The 17,592-nt window shown below is 38.0% G+C and overlaps 1 protein-coding gene across 6 annotated transcripts in view; it reads right to left on the minus strand.

Moving 5' to 3' along the window:
• Positions 1-17,592, minus strand: part of LOC308194891 (uncharacterized protein) — a 709,819-nt gene that overhangs the window by 160,575 nt on the left and 531,652 nt on the right. For all 6 annotated transcript variants that reach the window (XR_013950992.1, XR_013950993.1, XR_013950996.1 and 3 more), the window contains 2 exons: positions 16,886-17,060; positions 5,370-5,470 (listed from right to left, as the gene is read on the minus strand). The gene's annotated coding sequence lies outside the window, so the exon portion shown is untranslated. The remainder of the gene's footprint in view (positions 1-5,369; positions 5,471-16,885; positions 17,061-17,592) is intronic.

The following is a 17,592-nucleotide window of genomic DNA, read 5'->3' on the forward strand; positions in this document are numbered from 1 at the left end:
TCAGAAAAATGGATGTATAAGGTATGTATTCTTGAACATGACGTCATAACTGCAGTTCATCTGCATTTTAACCTTTTCAAATATAATGATACATTCTGGCTATCATTTAGCTCAAGAAAATAAAATTAGACACTTAATATTGATATTTTGGATAACCCCAAAGTTGTCAACTTGTCACCTACTGCTTCACTTTGCATTTAGTATAGATCTGAGATTAGGCATTTACAGGCAACCTGATAATTAAGAAGTACCTGTTGATAAGCAATTACCATCACAATGAATAATATAATATTAATAACTGTGCTACAATACAATCTTTTTTTTATTTAATCTGTTAAAAAAAAAAAAACACTTAGCAGAGCTCCAAGAAAGAGCAAGTTAGAGGTATATATAACTCTCAGTGAAAAGATGAGAAAGGATTTGTCACCCAGGGTGGTGAAAGAGATCTCCAAACTACACTTTGGAGACTCATTGAGTAGGTCCTATTCACCAGGAACCAGACTTTCATTTTGGCACAAGAGGATCCATGACTGAAGAGTAGTAAATCTGTGCCAGTGCATGTTGCAGCTTCTGACAGACAGGGACACTTTATCTCCCCTTCTCTTGAGAGGTGCTCTGCAGGTTGTGGAGTCTCACTGAAAAGGTTTTCATGGCATTTACAACTATGTTCTCAGGTATATCCCACTGACTATGAAAAACGCACAAGCAAGTCAAAATTTTTCTGCAGTTTTCTTCTTTGAGAACTGGTCTGAATCTCTGGATTTTGTTGTGTCATTTTGTGCCTACTCTGACAGTAAAGATAATTACAAACACTTGAGTGGGTAGATAATAACGTAATTAGTATTACCTTTAATAAGTGATCTCAATTTTACTGCTAACCAGAAGCCTTCAAGATGAGATACTACTTAAAAAGTGTCAGCTCTAAGTTTGTCTCCTGACAAAGTTTCAATGTTTGTGTGGTTTAGCTTTGTTTGTTAAATACATGTTTGATTTCCACTAACTATATGAAATTATAACCCTCTGGAAAAAAAAAATAAATCTAGAAGTCTATAATTTGTACATAACAACATGGCCCTTCAGATTTGGTTCCCCAGTTCTTTAATTCAGCCAATGCACTTGTCTCAAAATCTTTTTATTCTATTTAATAAGAAAATCACGGTCTTAGACAACAGAGATCATTTCCTTTCTCTCCTGTACTTTTGATTTTAGCATCTTCTACACTACTGAGGTACATTTGAGTTTGCAGCCCACCCATACTGGTTTGCACTGAACATTTCTAGAATCAGATGAGAATAAACACAAGATTAGCTAGGAAAGCTGAAGACTCCCTGGAGTTAGCGTTTCAGTAACTCAGCTATGTCATATCAGTTGGTTTAATTACATGCCTTCATATTAATAATCATGTTATACACTAGATTTCTTTACACAGAGACAAGGATTTTTAGGTAAGAGCACTCTCCTACATGAAAATGAATTTCATTATAGGGAATTTAATTTCGGTCCACGCAAGTCTGTATAGCAAATGAAGTTTTCACTGTTCAAACTTTAGCATACATAAAACCTGCAAAAGGCTAGAACTTCCTTACTCCTGTTTTCATAGGCTTTGGGTGAGTAATGTTTACTTATTTGTGTAAAGGTGAAGGTACATGCAAAACAAAACCGACATCAATACTGAAAAGAAAGGGAGACAGAAGAAAAAATAATAAGCAATACAAAAGTCTTGAAAACGTTTCCTAGAGTGGAACAAGAGAAAATTAACATGTTCTGAGTGCTTTTCCTAACCTGTTCAAGGGTGACAAAAGGGAATTTGTTCATGCTCCATGGAATACTTTTAACATCAATATAGGTGGATGCATCTTTGAAGATTAGTTAATATGTATCTTCTTAAAAAGAAAAATAAAAGTAAAAAAAAAAACAGGGTACAAGAAAGATATTCTTTGTGCATAAAGATTCCAGAATAGCTAAAGCCACTTCATTTTTAGATTATTTTCCACATCTTCGGGGAGTCATTCAAGCAACTAAGCAACTCCTCAAAGTGAAATATGCCAGAAGACTTCTCACTTGCATTTCATTCCTAATTTAATATTCGATTTAGATCTGGTAAGAGTCTGGCTTCTTATGTCTTAGTATCGTTTCAAGTCTATCTAGATCTAAAATACATAAACATTTTGAGGCAATGAAAGTCTCTGTCCCAACATGCAATATCTACCACATTTTTAATGATAGATTAGAATTCCTGTTAGAATCCCTTTCAGCTCTGCTTGCTTATTAGTTTCCTATGTCTAGAGGAATGTGTGTATTTGTGGTAAAAGGAAAGATTGATCCCAGTGTGGATATGTCATTTCATTCCCTTTTGATCATCTCCTACCCAACCCATGTCCTGCTGAAGGAACACAGAAACACGTTTCTGAAGGACTCTTCTTCCTGAATATGGCATTCATCTGTTATTCTGTCTCCTGTTTCCTATTTGTTTTGGTAACTTCATCATTCAAATATAGCTCCAGAGCTTTGATGCTAATATATACTCATGTATACTGCAAGTTCAGAATGACATGTAACAATGCAGTTTGTTTAGCAAAATGTATCACACATACATACCTGCCTATAGTGCACATATAAATTGAGTGCCTCTGTTAGCATATTTTATACACTAAATGTACTAAATACCTATCTAACACAAGAAATATTTCAACAAGAGTATCATCTCAGTGTCTTGCAACAATATCTGCTTGATTTCTCTATAACTTACTTTCTTAGTAACACAGTTCTTATAGGTATTTCCTTATCTATTATTGTGATGAGACTCAAGGGAAAACTTAAAGTACACATAAAAACTTGAAGGTATACTAAACATACTCATCTCACTTAAGAATAATGTAGTTATTGCATTCACAGTTTACGAAAAAGAAACTTTCATCAAGATCAAAAGACAGTATTATCAAGTGTCTACAAAAGTGCTAAATCCATCCGTCTTGCAGATAATCGGACTGAAACAGAATATTTTCTTTAATGGAAAACAAAACAGGTTATAAAACAAATTAGAAGAGAGAATCAATTGTGGACACGATATTACCCTGAAAGGAATTATGTTTTAGTACTAACTAATAGAGGAAGAACTAAGCTGGTCAAACGTACAGATGTGGTACAATTTAAACAGAAATTGTTGGGAGGTTATGGAAAGTTATCTACTAGTTATATATAATCATATTGTTAGCATTCATGAAATACTTTTGCAATACATTTCTAACATTCAAATCTCTTATTTCATTACTTTTATAACAAGAACTATTCTGCGTATTACTGCTCCTAAGATGAATGTCCTACCTCTTTTGCTGTGAACTTCTAATTGTACATGGAACATAAAGCGATTGACAGAATACCAACTAATGTTATCTTAATCACAAAATATTATTTTCTGAATAATATCTATTGCTTCAATACACACGTAGAAATTTATGAAATTCATTGATTATTCAGGCTCTGGTCATAATGAATCGTGCTCAAGACAGACAGCAGCAGCTTATCCAATTCAACATCAGTTGAAAGAGTACAGAAAGCACATATGCTTAGGAGAATACAAACAATGAAAATAATCCAACTAACCAGGCAATCAAAAACTGTGACCTACACTTGCTAAGTAAGAACTAGAAGAAAAGCGTGCATGTACTTTTTTGTTTTAAACCCTGTGAAAAAATTAAGTATTATTCACATACTTCCCCCCACCCTCTCCTTTATGTTCATCCAACTTCATAGCTGGAAACTTGTGGGGAAGCATTTGTGGTTTTTTGTTTGTTTTAAAGCATTGTTTTAGGCATAGATGTCTTATGTTGCAAGATAATATTATATAGATACATACACATACAATTTAAATAATGTACTCTAAATCTGGGATTCATTTTCTAAGCTTATACCTCTACATACATCTTAGATTTCTTTCCAAAGAACACTGCCATATAAGAGCAAATGCCTTTTTTCCAGTATCTGTTCACTACTACCAGACATTTTTGAAAGATTTTCCCGTCTGACACCAGCAAACATGTAAAACATTCAATCACCCATAAATGAGCAATTTACATGTTGTTTCTGGAGCTCCAATAGTGGAAAACTATGACCTAGGCCAGCAAATTTTATCCCTAGCTTGGTGTAGCTTAGCTAGTAACAGCAGGACACAGAATCACAACGTAACGATCACTGTGGCAGAAAGCCTTTCAATACAGGGTGTTTTGCACTGTAATCAGATTGAGATCCTTATTGAGAAGTGTCTTTGCTAGAGGAAAAATCCTTACTCTTTGTCCCAGGAAAGAAAAATATATTCAGAACAGAAGGCAGACTTCCAATATCTAGCAAACAAGATCTGCTGTAGTTTAGCCCAGTACAACCTTCGGTGTTTAAACACATTAATAAGGAACCTGCAAATTCACTTTCAGGATTTTTTACTGCAGCATGTGGGTAGAGAAAATAATACATCTGATAGGAAGATATTTCACAGAGGTCTGATAGTCACTTCACTATAGCAGCACTATACTTTTATCACCCTCATCACCCTAAACCTTCTTGCTGGTTGTCTAACAGCTGCTGGCCACTTATCTTTCCCCTAAAAAAGCCAGGCATCCAAATATCTTACAAAGTTTTAGTAATCTTTCACTTTTGAAAGTCTCTGTTTCCTTGATGTCAAGTCTATCTCCCCTATCTGACTAGCTAGAGCATCCTAATAGCAGCAAACTAGCAGAAACCTTGTGTGGAGCTCAGCCTCCTCCTTGTAACTGACAACACAACAGCCCCCTACCCACCAACGCTTTTTTCTTCAAGACAGACAAAAAGGGAGGAAACTTCACTGGTAGGCAGCAGTTTAGAAATTTGACATTTCAGTGCATGATGCTCACTTTCGTCAGCAATAAGCTCTCAACTTTAATACTGAAAAATAATGAAGAACAGTGAAATCAAAACTGACACTGTGTCTGCTTAGACTCATGTTGCCTATATGCTCCCACAGAGTAGAATAATTTTATCACTTTTTTTTGAAAGTATTTTGCTAGTGAATGAAAAAATATCTTTAACTACATATACTCCTTGACTACAGTAGTCAATTCGGTCTTAAAAAGGAAAATTCAAACATGTTTCTGTCACATTAGTCCATAGATTCCCAAATAATTTTACATTAGTACCTTACAATGTTAAAAAAAAAAGGGGAAAATTTATATTGCGACACAATACACACCATCCAGATATAGTCACTTGTAAAGAACCATCAGTGCCTTTTGCAAATCTATTTTCTGGTTTATGGTGGGTTTTTTTTTTTGTTTGTTTGTTTTTTAAAAAGTGTACTAAGGCTACGAAATAAATTCTCTTTGAAGTACTTCTGGACTTACCAAAGGATGAATTATTCTGGGTTTTAGTTTTGTGTTATTTTTATTGCTCCCTCCCCATTCTTCTCTCTTTTATATTTCATCCTGCAATAAAGAGCTGAAACCTGTGCGGAAATGGAAGAAGATATTCTCCAGTTACTACAGGTGTATGTGTGTACTGCTACATTTACTACAGAAATACAGATAAGTATGTTTTCCATCCCACATCAGTTACTGCTGTTTTCCTCTATTTATTGCTCTCAATGCATCAGGGGAAAAATATGAAGAGGAAAATGAAAATAAAGAAAAGGGGAGAAAAGTAACAACACTATTCCAGAACAGCAAATGGCTGGTATTTGTCTGGAAGTTGGGAGATCACAGGCAGGTAGTTCGACACAGATAATTGGAGTTGAGTCTCCGCCAGTCTAGCTTCGTGCCAAGTCCACTTTACTTGCTTTTCTAAGAAAAGGGAATTAGTGTCTCATTTAAAGATGAAATTGTATCATAAAACTGTCACTGCAAAGCTGACACATTGTCACCGAAAGCTTGTTCCAAAGAATATTTTTTTCCAAAATAAAATATTTAAATAAGAATTTCAACCACCACTAATCTTAGAAAGTGAAATACAGTTGCACAGGGAGGTGATAGAGCCATCATCCCTGGGGATTTTCAAGAAAAGGTTCATGTGGTACTTTGGGACATGGTTTAGTGGGTAATATTGGTGGTAGGGGGATGGTTGGACCAGATGATCTTGGAAGTCTTTTCCACCCTTAATGATTTTATTTTTATATATATATTTATTTATATATATAATATATATATATATATATGTTACAACATATATATATGTGTTATAATGCTGCATGCTCATGACATGGTAGAAAAACACTCGCAGAACAGATTCTTAAAGTTACTCAATAAAATGGTCACTAGTGTTCATAAACACTTCAAGAGAATTTTGAACAACTTTAGGAATGTAATTTGAAAGTGAGAGCACACTGATTCAGGTAGAATGCCAAAACAAAAACAAAAAACCAACCACCTCCAACCCTGCAGAAGAAAAACATCAAAAAAGGCACGTATAAGGCAGACTACTTCCACCAACACGTCAGGAGTTTGTCTTATTATGTTTTCCCAATACTTTAACTGGAGAGCAAGTCTCAAATACTGCATGAATTACAGAAGAACGCTACACAGCAAAAAATCAAATATTCTGAACAAAGTTACTGCAAAATCAGTTATTCTGATTTGCACGGCATACAACAACACAGTGTATACATCCAACTCATTAACAGTCCTGTTGTGGTCCTGAAGCTTACTGCTACCAAAATTGCTGTCCTAGGATGTAAAGCAAGCTGTGGGGAAGGCAAAGATTAAAACGTTGACCACATTCACAATGTGAAGAGTACACATAGCTGCTCTTTGTTTTTCAGTGATTTTTCAGCTTATTCTACTAAGATTATCATTTCAGCAAAGCTAGAGTGGTTTTGTTGTGTCGATCTTCCCGTTTTTGTTGTTGTTGTTGTTCAAGAGCCAGCTTGTATCATTCAACATATTTTCCACCTCTTTCTGTACAGTTTTATGGCCTTCCCTGTTTTCAGCGTCTTTTCTGTCATTATTTCTTTTTCTTTGTGTGCATCTCTTATACAAAGGCACATTTTTTTTCATTCAAGGAGCTTAAAGTTCTGGTTATTTGCCACCAGCTGAAGGAATACATATTGCTGTGACTGCAGTGCGCACCATTTAGTCTACATAATGGTTTAGTCTCTAGTTGAAACTAAACCAGAAAATCTGTGGAAGTACTTTGACAGATTCCCATAAAAGTAATTGCTACCCTTATATGCTGAACAATTATTTTTCCTCATTACATAGGTTCCTGGTTGAGAGTTTATGGCATCCACTGTTCAACATGGCTTATCAAACACTTCTGAACATACTACAAGAAACACAGGACCTATATTAAATGGCCAAAAATGAAAAACTTGCAGATAATATAAAATGAACTGTCAGTGGGAAATATTAAGAACATCTCCAGTTGAAGGCCCTGCAATATAGGGAAGAAAAATGTTTGTTTGTTTTGATACTGTGATGCTTTTGTTTTTAACATGTCTCTGTGGAGTCGGGAAAACAAAATATACCCCAATCGAGAAAGCAAAATAGAAAAGAAAATGCAAACAAAACCACGGTTATCATAAAACTGCCTGGAGTTTATAAGGTGTGTGTGTGGGGGGGTGAACACACTGGGGGGAAGAGGCAGCAGAAACAATTTCTGACTTGAAATTTATGTGAATCTGCCAAGTCTTTGCAACTTCATGTGTTGGTGGAGACAAGGCCTCTCACACCAGTTCTAGGAACGAGCAGTGATTTTAAAAGGCAGCAAATAAAGAAACATAAGTGTTTGATCTTTGTGATCAAATTACAAATCTGCAGGTGGTAAAGTTTCTTTCCTCTCATTTCCATTACAAATAACTAACAAACCTTTAAACATTGCACGTATACAACACAAGACAATAAAACAAACACTGGTTCACGCTGGATATACTAGGTTCAGTGTTCCCCGTTCTGAATTTCTTATCTCCAGAAATTCCCCTAAGCATTTCCATAATTCTTCCCAAAAACTTATCAGTCTCCATCCTGGAACATCTTATCTTTTTGACCTCCCTACCATAACTGAAATGACATTTTATGTTTGCTCTTTTGATCGCCCTTCTAATTTCCAGTTTAAATATACTCCTGACCAAGTTATAACTGCTAGATATTTCATATTATTGATTAGCTAAAGTAGTTGCTCTTCCTCCTCAGTATTTACCATTAAGATGTAATTTTAAGGTTCATATTCTCAAACTTCTTTAGATGCTCCATTCTCTTACTCAGCCTAGTGGAAATAGCACCACATCAGAACAGACAGAGTATATAAAATTATTAACTTTGTGTGCAGTGAAGTTCATTTCTCCTGCTTTCTACTTCCCTAAGCAAAGTGATAAAAATATTTTAAGTGTGATAGAGATAAGCACTAAAAGACCTTGCAGAGGCTATGCAGACAGCTACCAACCATTACCGCATCACCAGTCTAATTCCAGTCACAGGTCTCTCAGTCGAAGAGAGGGAAAAAAGAAAAACAAACAACCCCACCACCATCCCCCAAAAAACCAAACAAACACACATCTCATAGTCAGGCCTAACGTCAGTGACAATTATTTTAAATGATGCCTCAGGCAATGAACATTCAGAAATAAAATTACTAGACCACAAGGGAAGTCCTTCCTTCTCTGCCACCATTCCCTAAAATGTTGAAGATCCATAAAGCCTTTCTGTCTCTCATTTTTTCAAGTCTATTTTGGTCTCCCAGCTTTTCAAATGTGTGCCAGATATATTCCAATTGTGCCAATAATCTTCTTCAATTAAAATCAAGTCAACCGAGGCATGAAACTGCTGGGAGCTGTAGGATCTACAGAGACTACAGACTACACGCTTTTACTTTGGTCAAGAGAGATTCTACATTTTTACTTCATCCCCCCCCCCCCCCCCAGCCTTCATTGGCTTTCAGAATTTTGAATATAAAGTTCCAAACTAAAGCAGTATGTTATATATATATCTGTACATGCACAAGTTTAAGATAAACCAACCAGGAATTAATACTTGAAATGTCATCTGCCTGGCTGTAAATAGCTTTATTAAGTATTGTACACATTTCCCTATTTAAAAAGTCACTAAAATACTTCAAAACGAATAAAAACAATTAATTAGAATGAGCTTTAAGTTTGTGCACAGAACCTAAATCTTTTAGTTATTCAATATCACTGCTAATGACTTCTATTCATAAAATTCTAAAGCTGAATTACATCTAGACTTTCATGCAAATTAATTGCTTAGAGGAAAGGACTCATGGTCTAAGCTGCAATATAGTAGAGAGATTCACATCTGATTGATAAATGGCACTGCAGTGGTCGTATTTTCCTTTCCATTTGGAACAAAGCCAACTCCGAAGTGACATGTCTGAATTACAGGGTTTGCTGAAGGTTAAGCCACTTAAGGAAAAATATATATATATATCATTTATAATCTGTATCTCTCTCTCACGATTCTTACTTTCATCCTAGGTTGAGCACTTCCAATGATATCATAGGAGCCCCACACAGAGCATAGTGCTCCAGTGCATAGAAAAGGAAGATGCTGCCATCATTGCAAGCACAAGAACTTTGATCACACTACTTAAAGCCATATGCTAAAGTGTAAAATAAAGTGCAGGAGCCTATATTAAATGCTTCATTGATTTTTATTCAAAGGGAAAATGATATTTCTATTTATTATTTATCTATCTTCAAAATATGGCTAATATTTCTAGTGATAATTGTTGAATTTCTGGTAATGGTTAGCATTAAGTATGTCTAGATATTAATACGCTATTTTTAATGAAATTCCAGTTCTGTATAGAAATTCACTCACAAACACTCATACAAACCTCATGTAATTCTGTTATAAGCTTTAGAAGCTGCACTCACTTCTGCTGAAACATGCTTTAGCAAGTAGAATATTAATAAAAAGTTAGTTGTATTTAAGTTCTATTTTCGCTATCACAGTAATACTATTATATTTCTTACTGGACTAGCTAAGCCTTTCAACATACTGCTATATTACCCATACAGTACTGAATTGTAAAGATATTATTTAGTTACTTACATTTAAAAAACGTAGAGGGCAATCTACAGTGCAATTTTATTTTTTTCAATGTAACAAAAACATGAAAAAAATAAACAAATGTTTATAGGTTATTCAAAAAACATTCTATAATATAAGGCAAAGCATGAAAAACGTCCTATCCAAACATGGAGGCTAGAACAATGTTTTACTTTCAAGATGTTTGAACTTTTGAAAGTGAAAGTGAGAAGAAACTGAGCAGGAAAAAAGGAAATTTTGAATACTTGTTTAATATTTAATCAAAGGCCTTAAATAAGATATTCCTATATCTAGAGTAATCATCTAAGTTTTACCAAAATAACTTGATCACTGAAATTTTGGGACTTCACATGAAATGAAAGTTTGAACGCTTTGTATACACCATTTTTTTTCTTCTTCCATTTTCATTTAATAATATAATTGAAACAAGTTCTTTAGGAAATTACTCAGTGAATGGTATTATTCAACTGCATGTCTTTTGACTCAGAGATACTGAACTACTCTCATATGAGAGTTGGTCCACTATCATTAGCAGAACTACTCTCATACCATTAGTTAAAGTTCAGTAATGCATACAGCTGGAACATAACATGAAGTAGACTCTGATTCATGTAGAAATAGAGAAGATCAGTTGCATTTTGTATCTTAATAATAAACACTACGTTTGTACTTACGGCAAGGTCAGTTGCATTTTGTATCTTAATAATAAACACTACTTTTGTACTTACGGCATTTAGTATTCATAGACCTAACATTTGCAAACAACAACAAACATAGAATCACTCTCTTACACTAGCTGTGGTGATTACGGTGTCTCTGGTTTTGGTAGGGTAAAACAGACTACAATATTAAGTCTCTTATCAGGGAGAAAGACAATTGCAATTGGTACAAGTTGTGTGAAAAATCTCAAATACAAAACTCACAAATATATGCATGGAAAACTCACTCCAAAAAGACCTTGGCAACCCAGACAGAGGGCCTGACCAGAGACGTGGCTGTTCAGGCCTCTGGCTGCAGGGAGGGCCTGAGCCTGCCGCTGCCGGGGCAGGGCAGTGGGGAGACTGCCTGTTCTCAGGTGGAAGGTCTGCTCACCATGGTGGCTGAGCTCAATGAAGAGGTGGAGAGACTGAGGGGCATCAGGTCGTGTGAGCAGGAGATAGACTGGTGGAGTAACTCCCTGGTGTGCCAGAGGGAAGGGCGCCGGGGAGATGTTCCCCAGAGGGTGGTGGAGCCCCTGCCCTGTTGCTATCGGGCAGAGGGAGGGGACCAAACAGATGAGAAGGGTTGGAAGCAAATCCCACTTCAGCATTGCAGGCAACCCCCCTCCCTACCTACCTTGCTTCCCCAAGTGCCCCTCTGTAATAGGTTTGAGGCCCTGCATCTTGAAGGAGAGGTAGGTGAGGATGTGGTGGAAGGCCCACCTAAGAGGTCACATCAGAAGAGGCAGCTAACACCATGCCTCAAGACTGCCTCCAAAAAGGAAGGAAGAAGGGTAATTGTAATAGGAGATTCCCTTCTGAGAGGAACGGAGGGCCCTATATGCAGAGTTGACTCTCATCGAAGTGAAGTCTGTAGTCTACCTAGAGCCTGGATCAGGGATATCACCAGGACACTCCCCAACCTGGTGCACTCCACAGACTACTACCCACTACTGATCTTCCAGATAGGTGGGGAGGAAGCTGCGTCCCATAGTCTGAGGGGAACGAGGAAAGACTTCAAGGCCCTGGGACAGTTGGTGAAAGACTCTGGAGCACAAGTCATTTTCTCTTCCCTCCTTCCATTCTGGGGTGATGACGTGGGACAGAATAGAAGGATCCAGTCCATAAATGCTTGGCTACGAGACTGGTGCTAGGGCTTTGGGTTCTTTGATAATGGCTGGTTTTATAAGACATCAGGCCTAACAGTAATATGTGGGAAAGGTTTATCTCACAGGGGAAAATTCTGGGACAGGAATTAGCAGGGCTCATTTGGAAAGCTTTAAACTAGATTCAGAGGGGGAGGAGGTTATAGCTGGGCTTGCACCGGTGAGGCAGCGCCCTAGCAGTGATGAAGACTGGTAGACCTTCCACCCCCCTAGGGTGAGATCGGCAAACTCAAGTGGAAGAGGAGAGTCTGCAGATCATGGAAGGAGAGGCTAGCCACATGGAAGGAATATAAGGCTGTTTTCAGAGGATGTAGGGAGGCAAATAGGAAAGCTAAGGCCTCCCTAGAATTAAACCTTGCAAGAGGGGTCAGGGACAACAGAAAGGGCTTCTTCAAATACATTGTGGATAAAACTAACACTAGAAGCAACATAGGCCCACTAATGAATGAGGTGGGTGCCCTGGTGACAGAAGATAAAGAGAACGCAAAGTTAGTGAATGTCTTCATACCTGTCTATAATGCCAGAGGCTCTCCTGAGGAGCCCCATACCCCTGAGGCCCAAACGAAGTCAGAATAAAGGAGGAGTTTGCCTCAGTTAATGAGGGCTGGGGTAAGGACCGATTAAGCAAGCTGGACATCCACAAGTCCACGAGTCCTGACAGGATGCATCCACAGGTGCTGAGGGAGCTGGCAGAAGTCATTGTCAGACTACTCTCCATCTTTGGTAAGCCATGGGCATCGGGAGAGGTGCCTGAGGACTGGAGGAAGGCAAACGTCACTCCGGTCTTCAAAAAGGGCAAGAAAGAGGACCCGGGTAACTATAGACCGGTCAGCCTCACCTCCATCCTTGGTAAGGTGATGGAACAACTTATCCTTGACATTGTCTCTAGACATACCAAGGATAAAAGGGTCATTAGGGGCAGTCATCATGGCTTCACCAAGGGGAAATCATGCTTGACCAACCTGATAACCTTTTATGAAGATATAACCGGGTGGATAGATGATGGAAAGGCAGTGGACATGGTGTATCTTGATTTCAGTAAAGCCTTTGACATAATCTCCCACAGCATCCTCACAGCTAAACTGAGGAAGTGTGGTCTGGATGATTGGGTAGTGAGGTGGACTGTTAACTGGCTGAAGGGGAGAAGCCAGAGGGTTGTGGTTAATGGGACAGAGGCAAGTTGGAGGCCTGTATCTAGTGGAGTGCCTCAAGGGTCAGTACTGTTTAATGTATTCATCAGCGACTTGGATGAGGGAATGGAGTATGCTGTCAGCAAGTTTGGTGATGACACTAAACTGGGAGGAGTGGCTGACACACCAGAAGGCTGTGTTGCCATCCAGCAGGACCTCGACAGGTTGGAGAATTGGGTGGGGAGAAACTTAATTAAATATAATGAAAGCTACTGTAGAGTCCTGCATCTGGGCAAGAACAACCCCAGACATCAGTATAAGTTGGGGAATGCCTGCTGGAAAGCAATGAAGGAGAGAGGGACCTGGGGGCCCTGGTGGACAGCTGGATGACCATGAGCCAGCACTGTGCCCTTGTGGCAAAGAAGGCCAATGGCATCCTGGGGTGTATCAGAAGGGGTGTAGTTAGTAGAATCGAGAGAGGTTCTTCTCCTCCTCCTCTACTCTGCTCTAGTGAGACCACATCTAGAATACTGCGTCCAGTTCTGGGCCCCTCAGTTCAAGAAGGACTGGGAACTGCATGAGAGTGTCCAGCACAGCCACAAGAATGATTAAGGGAGTGGAGCATCTCCTTTACGAAGAAAGGCTGAGGGAGTTGGGTCTCTTTAGCTTGGAGAAGAGGAGACTGAGAGGTGACCTTATTAACATTTACAAATATGTAAAGGGCGAGTATCAGGAGGATGGAGCCAGGCTCTTCTTGGTGATACCCGATGATAGGACAAGGGGCAATGGGTGTAAGCTGCAACACAGGAGGTTCCTCTTAAATATGAGATAAAACTTTTTTACAGTGAGGGTAACAGAACACTGGAACAGGCTGCCCAAGGGGGTTGTGGACTCTCCTTCTCTGGAGACTTTCAAAACCTGCTTGGACGTGTTCCTGCATGACATGATTTAGGTGTTCCTGCTCCGGCAGGGGGATTGGACTAGATGAACTTTCAATGGCACTTCTAATCCCTAATATTCTGTGAAAACCATGCTACTTCTTATCCCATTAGGCAGAGAGGAAAGGGAGTGACAAATTAATCCTTTGTGTTATTTCTGATGCATAAAACAATGACAACAAAAAACTAAACAGACCTTCCTAAAATACAGAAAAATGACTCAAGAGGATATGAACTCCCAATCATTTTGTGAGAAACTCTCTCTAGTGTAAATCAGCATCGACTTTTATGGAGCTACACTAGTCCATGCCAGATGAAAGTCTGGATTTCATCAGAAATTTTCAACTGTAGGAAGGAACAATAAAGAAACTAAGCTTCTCCATCACTAATTAGATATTAAAAATAATATAGCCATAATCAAGGGGAACAAGAGGCTTCAGCATAAGTTTTGGCCAAAGCTGTGCTGAGCTACAATAAGATTATAGAATGTAATGCCAAAGATGTTTCAGAAAACAGGAGAAAAAAAAAATCTGAAAGGCTAATGACAGTGCTATCCAAATCATACCTGGCAGGAATACTACAAAAACTACATCTGTTGTTGGGAATTGGATCTCCTCTTTGAAGAGGAGAGCTACCTAAGGTAATTTGTTGTGGCTGTCATGAAATGAAACATCAAAGTGAAACTGAAACTCACTGCCATATTCCAAATCCCAGGAGACTGTCCTCAAGTGCCTTCTGGTTATAGAAGTATAAGATTCCTTTACATATTATGAGCGTATCAGAAACAGGTATGCTATATCAAAGGCTATGAAATCTGGATTTTAAACTTTCAAGATACCAAAACTTCTCACTTTCAAGGAATGGAGAGAAACTGGAATGGAGTAACTGATGGAATTTTAACATGAATTTTCATAACTTTACATGAACTAAACTCAAACTCAGCAGCTGCATCTATGTGTAAATCAAATTTGCCTGGCTTTGCAAACAAAACTGAAAATTTCTATTTGTGATGAAATCTGGCTGATGACATTACACTAAGGAAGTGGTTACTCCTTTCCATTTAAAACAATATTGTATACCACAAAGGTCCTGCTGTATCTACCCCAGAAGTATCCGCATCCATTGGCAAATTTCTATTTTTTGTTATTTCTTCAGGAATTCTACTGAATTATCCAGGGTGATTTTTTTTCCAGACATCAGCAAACTCAAAATTTACCAAGTAGTCTCTCAAGACTGTGGGATTCTTGTACTAGGAACTAAAATTCATCAGTGAATTTCTAACTTTTGAAGCTCTTGTTCATGGTGGCAAGACATCATGGAAGAAAGGAGTAGTGCTTAGCTATTCTGTGCTAAACAGAAGATGGAAAACCATCACAGTAATGTAAGTGTATATTTTAAATAGTATACCATTTACAAACAGTTTTGCTGAGAGTAATTTTTCCAGTAATAGTGAAAGAGTCAAAGACTAAAACCACTAAGTTAAAAAGTGTCTAATTTTCCCAAATATAACAGCATTCTGAGATAGAATTCCAATTCATACGTTTATTATTTTAAGAAACCTGAAAACCCATATAGTTATAGCATATTAATTATGAAAGACTAAGCATCAGAGTTCACCATCCAAAAATACTTTGCCAGAATCTCAGAATAGCAAAAGCTGCATCTAATTGTTAGGCTTACAAAAAAGGATGCAAGATTTTCTGACTCCATGACCATTTCAGGACTGGTATGTTGTAGATGTGAGGTAATAAGACAACCAGTGTCATTAGAAATTGCTAGCAATCCCTGCCCCACTGACAAGTTACATTTAACAGAACTGCTTTTAATAATTTTCAAAGAGCAGCCAACATCTGAAATTCATTGTTTAAACAAACTTAATAGGAAGAAAAAAAAAGAAAAAACTTAAAAGGGACTCCTGATGTTTTATTTTGCAAATTATGGAGTTTATGGACTTGAGAAACTGCATGAAAGGGAAAGCCGAATTACTATCCATCTCTTAAACAGTCTCAGAAACAGAATAACCCTCTCTCTTTTTAAGATATTCCTCCCAGCTCAATAACTAAGACATTTTGCCAAGGTATGTTTCAAGTCTTGCACTCTCCACTGACAGCAACTGCCTTGTACCTGAGCTGGTCATAGAATCAATGCAGCAGGTATGCTGGGAACACATTTATTAAGTGTCTAATCAAATTCCCTTCAAAGACAGTGTCCCAAAATCCAGTAACAATGACTTTCTCACAGTTCTTCTATCCTCAGTCTCCCCCTTTCTATGAAGTCATGACAAGAGATCAGTCACATCACCCCTACTCAACTATGTTTCAGTTGTTCTCTTTTGTTTTGGCATGGTTTATAAATGTCTCAGATTAAGGCAAGGCTCCATCCAGCTCTGTGGCTTCTTGTCACACAAAGGCAGAAACTTAGAACCCCCTCCCTCCCCACCACTAAAAAAGAGATGTGTTAGGCCTGTAATGGTGAATTTTGATGCACTTGCTGAATTTAAGAATAACATACAAGTTACTCTCCTTACCAACAAGCTAGCAAAAAGAGAAAATAAAAAAAAGAAGAAAAAAAAACAAAGAAAAAGAAGAGACCGAAAAATGCCACAAGCTACAAGAAAGCAACCCAATCACTACTGTTTTCTTGTGTGCTGTGAAAAGCAAGCTCAGTATCTACAGAGTCACAGAAAGAAGTAGAGAAAGACTTAACACAATTAGTTTTCAGTGTTTAGAAAAAAGCATCAGCTTTTCAAGCTGGCAGTACTAAATCAGCCATCTGTAAAGCCTGAAGTAGCATAAGCCTCTCTTCCTGTAGGCCAAGCTGGTGTTTCGGTACTGCTCCACAGCAAACTAGAGCTGGAGAAGACAGCCCTGACCTGAGCTCATGAGGCACACATCGATGAGAATCAGCCTTTTTAATGGTTTGAACGCTTACCTGCAGTCTTGTGCCGCATGTACAGGATGTTATTTTTGCTAGATAAGGAAACGTTCAGACCATTCCTTGTTCCAGTCATGGATGTGCAGCTACCAATCATAAGAGTCCAGCTTTTGCTTCGTTGTTGCTGTGGCTACCAGCAATGTACTTAGTCTCACTGCTGGCACTTTCACTTCTTCATACATGCAACATCACAAACACAACAGCATTACACATGTGCAAAACATACACATATGTCTATCAGAAAGAGCATGACCCCACCTTTAATATCTTTCGTTATCCAGTTAGGCAGAGAGAACATCACAAAAAAAAGATTTAAAATAACTCCCACTTCTGGAACTTCATCTAGGTCATCAAACAGTTCCCATGTTTCAGCTTTCAAAATACCATTCAGTCACCTATATTGATAAAGCCTGCACCACCCACCTCTGTGTCTGGTTATTATGCTGTTGAAGGGAAACATATGTTTAACCAAGAAACATTCACATACACTCTTCAACCCCATAATTCATAATATTCAGATCTAGGTAGGGCTGTTAACAACACCATCTTCACTCCCAACAAAACTTACTTTCAATGAAAGCGTCATTCCTCAAGTGTTGCAAAAGAATCCCACAGAGACTATGTCAATATCAGCTAGTCTATTCCAATGAAATAAAAAGCTGCAAAAATATCCCAACAGAGAAAGAACACCCCCATGCTTTAAA

The sequence above is a fragment of the Anser brachyrhynchus genome (genome assembly GCF_964034855.1).
Source record: "Anser brachyrhynchus genome assembly, chromosome: 4".
Taxonomy (NCBI): Eukaryota; Metazoa; Chordata; class Aves; order Anseriformes; family Anatidae; genus Anser; species Anser brachyrhynchus.